The sequence below is a fragment of the Acipenser ruthenus genome, chromosome 3, assembly GCF_902713425.1.
Source record: "Acipenser ruthenus chromosome 3, fAciRut3.2 maternal haplotype, whole genome shotgun sequence".
NCBI classification, from domain to species: domain Eukaryota; kingdom Metazoa; phylum Chordata; class Actinopteri; order Acipenseriformes; family Acipenseridae; genus Acipenser; species Acipenser ruthenus.
This window is the reverse complement of record NC_081191.1, coordinates 85357306-85364450: the sequence shown is the minus strand read 5'-3', so window position 1 is coordinate 85364450 and position 7145 is coordinate 85357306.

The following is a 7145-nucleotide window of genomic DNA, read 5'->3' as shown; positions in this document are numbered from 1 at the left end:
GCTTTTCCTCTGCCAGGTAACGTGGATTTCCTATTGGCCCGCTGTTGATTGCTAAAGTGTAATGCTGGCTCCAAGGATAAGCTCATTTGTGGCATCCCTGGTGCATCAGCACACACAACTGCGACGATTCTGTCTCCAGGGATCAACCAAATTGTGGTCTCCCTTGCACCTTAGCAGGGATCATTAGGTGGGCACCTCCTATCTTCAGTGTTTCATCGATGACCCCATGACATCAGCTCAGCAGTGATGCTGGCATCCCAACACAACTCCCCTCCATTCGTCACCCAGCCCAGTTTACATACCGTAGCTATCCATCCCATTTCATTGATGTTAACTTCCTCCCCAATTTACCTCTTACATCCTCAACCAGAGCCAGTTACCTCTTCTCTCTGGACCCTCGGATAGAGTCTTCACCATACACCATAATGCCCCTCCACTATGAAATGTCTTATATATAACAGTAAGAATAAATTATGTAAAAAATAAAAAAAATACTATGAGTCATTTTTATAGTTTATATTGCATATGTATATATATATATATATATATATATATATATATATATATATATATATATATATATGAATAAAATACTGCAGCAAGAAGGCAAGTGGTAGTAACATTAAGGGAAGATTTTAAAAAAATCTATTGTTGTTGCAATATATTGACAGACCTATCCAATCTTAAAACAAAAACAGGTTACAAAATGAATTACACACCACCTATACAGTAATTGTGAAAGAAACAGTAATCATTAAAGAGGTAGTTAATTTGTCTTGAAGCTTTACAGCTTGTATCTAAAGTGTGACTGTAATTGTAATCAGTTATGTACTGTAGGTACTAAATGAGACAGCTTTGATTAATGTTGGATTCCCTAATAAATAAGGAATTACATTTTTCTACTCTATTTGTCATCAACATTTTTGTATTCCATTAAAAGATAGGGTAACATTTTGGGATTATGCATTTACTGTAAATTGGATGTATTTGTGGTATAGTGCCTAAGGGGTGGACTAAATAATTTGTAGACTGCAAAAATGTGACATTGAGGAACCAAATCCATTAAAATCACCAACCATAACCTTGTCAAAGCTTTTGCAGAACTCATAGGCCATAGGCCCATTCGGGATACAATGTCTAGAAAAAGATTTTTCTTGACCCCTATCGAGGGACTACCTGAAAATATGATAATTGATAGCTAAATAGTCGCTGATTCCAAAATGACTTGTTGCCACATGAGAATCATGCACATTTTCTGCCCACGGTGCTTCGAACATGAGTGATGGGACAAAAAAGCAAGCAGTATGTCAAAATGGTACAGACACCAGAATTTGGGGAATGCGACTTATGTTATAACTCCAAATGGTGGTGATCTATGACAACCCAGGACTACAAGTATACGGTAACCAACTCTTGAAGTCATATGGAGGCCAGAAACCTGTGAGGCAGACCCAGTAATAACAAAATAACAAACAGTAATAAAAAAGAGACTTATCAAAAAGTACCACAGATGAAATGATTCGGTCTTCATCTGAATCACTTTTGTTTGTATCGTTCTCAAGGGATTGTTTAGGCAATGTGGCACATACTTTTTGGCAATCTGTGCAACCACAAAGTTCAGTGCATGACAAGTCTGCAGAATGATAAGAACATTGTTTAGTGTCACAGGATTTTTTATTACAACCACAATGCACATATTTCAGCAGGTCTTCAAGGAACTGTCATCCATTGTACAGCAAGTCCACTTTCAGTCAAAATCCAACCATGGCCTATTGGACTGGGTTCATTGATCATAGGCTGGAGGGAACGGCATTGGCTACCCGCTCAATAATTAGCCCACTTACTGTGCAGCAATGGAAAATCTGATGTCGGAGGGAAGCTTTGTTTGCAGGATGAATATAGACAGAATGCCTTGTAATGTGCCTCATTCACATCACTACCTTTTTATCCATACAGTTGGCAGTGAAGCAGCTAGTGAGTTGGACAGACTAAAGTCCTGACCCAGCTGGATAAACATATCTTGATACTGATCACTTCCAGTTTCTTCTTCCCTTTTCCATGAAAAGCCCTTGCTGAATCACAACCAGTGAATACGTGCAAACCAATCAGTGCTCAATTAAGTGTATCCCAGATACTGCTGGAAACCTTCTGGAGATCAAGAATCTACGTGTTTTGCTTGACACTGGTATGGAAGTAATACCATTAATAGTATTACAGTGACATGTGTCAGGGCTACTGATCACAGCATTAGAAAACTGAGCAGCTGCACATTTGCTATGATGAGCTAATCTGGTGTCAGCTTCCTCATGATCACAGCCAAGTTCTGGCACTTCTGATACAAAGAATGTTCCATTCTTGACTTGAATTTCGCCTCGATCACAGGCATCCAGCAGGTCTCTACTGACAGATACCATGCCAACAACTCCGGAGCTAATGCTCAACAGTTCAGAATTATCATGACTGAATGGATTTACCATCTCATCAATACATTCAATGGTACTTTTTACAATCACGATTTTACAATCACGATTGTAGTTCTGCTCTAAGACCTGATCGCAGGCTGTCGCCAAGAATCCGTAACGGGTTTGCTGCTGAACGATCCATTCCTCTGAGCTCAAAATGTGACTGTAAGCAGCAGCATGTGTATCTGGCAAATTCCCCATTTCCACCCAGTATGCTGGCAATCAGTCAATCAATCTTTATTTTATATAGCTACTTTCATAGTGGACCACCATCACAAAGCACTTTACAAGATGCAGTAACAACAAGAAAATCCATAATACTTTAAATACAGAGAAATGCATAATGATGTACATGTACAGTAAAAACAAACAAAAAAAGCATAATACATTGAATACAGTGGAAAGTGCATAATACATGATAGTAGCATAATACATTAAATAGTAGCAGCAACACAGCAGCTAATAATGCATTCTATCGTATGCAAAATACCAGGGCAACATTGACCAGATGGATGAAATGTTTAAATTCCAGTTTGCCACCATGTCTACGTACGAGCTCCAGAAAGCAAATGTTTTGTTCACGGCGCAAAAACTGATGAACATACTGTTCATATTCTGTGATAATCTCTACCAAGTCACTGTCATGACACAATTCTTTGAATAGAGCAGAAGGGAAAGCATTGACCCCGAGCCTCCTCATTGAAATCAATATTATCCCACACAAGAATGGTGTGCTTTCTCTGCTGGAACCCACCTGGAACATAGATATGGTCGATTCAGTTGTAGCTGTGCCAAAGTGGTTTCAAAGGCAAGTATGGGCCAATAGGATGCACAGTGGCCAGGTATAAATTTAAATTGTGGTGTGTGTGTTTAAGATACAGAGCTGTGCTTTCTTGACTTTTCCTAAATATACTGTATGTACTAATTACCCTGACAAAGAAAGAATCGCGTAGCTGCAAAAATTAGCGAGATAAAATACTGTCATACCTATTCTGACCAGAACCGGTCAAATTGACTGATACATATAAAACATATTAAAACAATTAACTGTTGTGGTATTATTTGTATTTATCACTCGGGACTTGCAGCCATGTATTGAAGTTTGATTATATCAGTCTGCATTTCTCAAGTGAACAGTCTGTTTACATTTCTATTGTTTCAATCAGCCTTGACAGCTCACGGCGCAGGCTGTCTGTCTGCACTCTGGTTAGTCACTCGTTTTTCTACCTCGTTGTTACCCCAATACACATTGAAAATGGATCACTGAAAACACAGGACAACAAAGCCGTGTTTGGAATTACTGCAAATTTTTATCAATCAACGATTCTGATGCAGCAGAGATGGACACTGACGACTCTGGCTCTGAAGCAGACTGGGTTTGCAAAGATGAATCTTCCAGCAGCAGTGATACCAAGATGATCCCTGGTCAATGCCCTTAGAGGAATTAGAAGTTTTCATTTCACAAGTATATGCCCGTGAAGCATTTGGTGCCAGAAGCCTAGGTTACTGTTGATAGCTGTGTCAAATGCCCAAAGACAGTCTGCGGTAAGTGCACTGCATATTTTGAAAATTGCAGGATCTGTGTGATTTGTGCCAGCACTTAGACTTTGTAAACAATTGTAAATGAAGCTCATTCTGTTCAAATGTTTTTTTTATTCATGTCATTTCGATTATAGTGTGTATAAATGCTTATCTTTGGTTGCGTATATGCGCTTTGTTATGTAGGCAATATAAAAATGCTTACGGTTCATAATCTTTTTTTACAATGCATGAATCTGGCATAGTTTCTATAGCAGGTCTTATGATATTTCACCTCAACTGCCACACAGTCCTCGTATGTGAATGAGGATACTTTCATCGGCTTTCATTTCGGCAGCCTGTGTCAGCAGTCCTACAAAACAAGGGCATGATTACAATTGCGACAACAGGCACGGTAGGCCATCATTTCAAAATGAAAATTTCTACAAGAAGATATGTGTAAATGACATTATCAGTAAATACCTGCATCGGTTGTCTCAGCCTGTACAAGTGTGTCCCTTTGTCGCTTTCGACCAACCGTGATAAACAAATCCAGTTTCATGTATATGATGCATGTGGCTGGGAGGACATGTTTCACTCTGGCTGTTGCAGCACTATGTGTTATGTGGCATACTGGGAATGTGGACACAACAATGTGTCTTTCTGTTGGCCAAAGGGCAACACCCTTTACTGAAATAAGGCCTGTGGTGTTGTAAATGCAGTATTTTATCTAGCTGAGGCAGTTAGGGGAATTTGACAATAGCCTTTTGTGAAGTCAAGTGTGGTCACAAATCTTGCTTTCCCTAGTCTTTCAATTAGTTGTCTACTCGTGGCATTGGATAAGCTTCACATTTTGATATCTCATTGACTTTACGATAACCATTGTAAAATCTGATGCTACCATCAGGCTTGAGAACCAAGATGACGGGGCTAGACCATTCACTATTGGAATCCTCTATTACCCCTCTTTTTAGCATTTTCTCCACCTCAGTCTATATTTTTCCTTCTGGCCTTCGGAACCCTATCTGTACGAACATGTACTCTCTTCCCTGGCACTGTGACGTCATGAAATATAGCAGTGGTTCTCCCTGGCAATTCTGAAAACACATGTCTGTTGTGTTTAATCAAACTCCTTACTTCTTCCTTCTGTCTATCAGTTAGGTCCTCAGCTATTTTCATCTACTTGGGCTGTCCTACTAACCCATCATGTAACTCTGAGCCTTTAGCCGTTACCATCATCACCTCCTGATATTTCCACAACTTAAGTAGGTTTACATGGTATAATTGCACTGGATGCCTACGCCGTGGTTGCTGTACCTTGTAATTTGCATCCCCTATTTTTTCAAGAAGTTTGTATGGCCCCTGCCATCTAACAAGCAATTTACTCTCTGTTGTTGGGATCAACACCCTATCACCTGGTTTGAATTCTCTAAGTTTGGCTTGTTTGTTATACACTGCCCGCTGTGATTCCTGTGCCTGTCTCATGTGTTCTTCTACAATGGGGGTCACTCTTGTAATGCGACTTTGTATCTGCATTGTATGTTTTTATTGTCATTTGGCTGTTCCACCCAGATTTATCTAGTAATGTCCACAATGCCACGGGGGTTTCTGCCATATAACAACTCAAATGGTGAGAATCCCGTGGATGCCTGGGGTACCTCCCTCACTGCAAACATTAAATAGGGAAGTAACAAAGCCACCCTGGCCAATCACTTTCTGAAGCATGGCTTTTAGTGTCTTAAAGCCCTCAACTAACCCATCTGTTTGGGGGTGGTAAACCGAGATTCTAAGAACCCTGATATGAAGGCGCTTGCACAGATCTTTCATGAGGTTAGAAACAAAGGGTGTGCCCTGGTCTGTTATAATCTCCCTGGGTATTCCCACTCTTTGGCAATGTTTTTGGAGGCTGTAGTTCTTAATGGTACTGCCTTAGGGTATCTGGTGGCATAATCCAATATCACAAGAATGTACTGGTGTCTTCTAGCAGACTTTTCGATTGGACCAACTATGTCCATTGTGATCCTTTCAAAAGGCAACTCAATGGATAAGTGAACAAGTGGGGCTCTAAAATGAGGTTTTGGGGCAGTTAATTGGCACTCTGGGCAAGAAGTACAGAATTGTTTGATGTCTTCATGTAACTCAGGCCAATAAAATCTTTGTACAATTCTGTGTTGTTTTCTGCACCCCCAAATGACTACCAAACAAATGACTATTGGCCTAATTGTAAAACATCCCATTTATGAGACTGTGGAACTACCAATTGTTCAAGTACTTCCTTCTCATTTTTTGCTATCCTGTATAAGAAGGATTAAAATGGGGAAAATGCTGACTGTTGCTCCCCTCTACTCTGCTCCCATTAACTTCAATCACTGTCTTTCGGGCATCAAGTATGTTTATATGCACACATTTGTGTACCGGGCATTAACTATTTAAATTCGTAGCATGCAAATATTTACAAATGCTCACAGTAGATTTTTTTTAATGATAACATTGTGAAATGGTACCATTTTGTATTCATTGTTATTCTTATATACAAAACAGCTACACACATCTGATGGCCTTTCTGAGTGAACCAGCTACTGGAAAAATTGTGCATGTTACATGGGCATTGGCTGCTACAAAAAAGGTGGATGACTTCACCCTACCAACATGAAAATCAATCTTTTTTTATTAAAATGTTCATTATGTACCTGCTGTTATTGAAACAGTCCTTGCTTTCCTGGAGCCCAACCCTCAATTTTAAAGGTGCAATTATTACATTTTTCAATCAGCTATTTACGGGATGCCCTGTAAAGTCTGGATCCATAGGAAAATACAGGTGTTTAATATAGTTTTCTGTAGCTACTTTTACGGCACACCTTTGGGCTTTACCTAAAATTGATTGACTGTTTGTTACACTTCAGAACACATTTAAACATTACACAAGGTTCCAGACAAATGCTGAAACAACCAGCAGTTTTAATCTGTGTGCTGGCTTCCCTGCGCTAATCTTTCTTGGTATTATATATATATATTTTAAATGTTTTATTTCACACTAGCCTCTAAATACCAGTACAATTAGATGTGGTTTAAGCTAGCTCTGTTTTATGAGTATCAAAATACGACTTTAAAAACTTTTAGTCTTACCGTTTTGACACATAAATGATAATCTAGCATTATTATTTT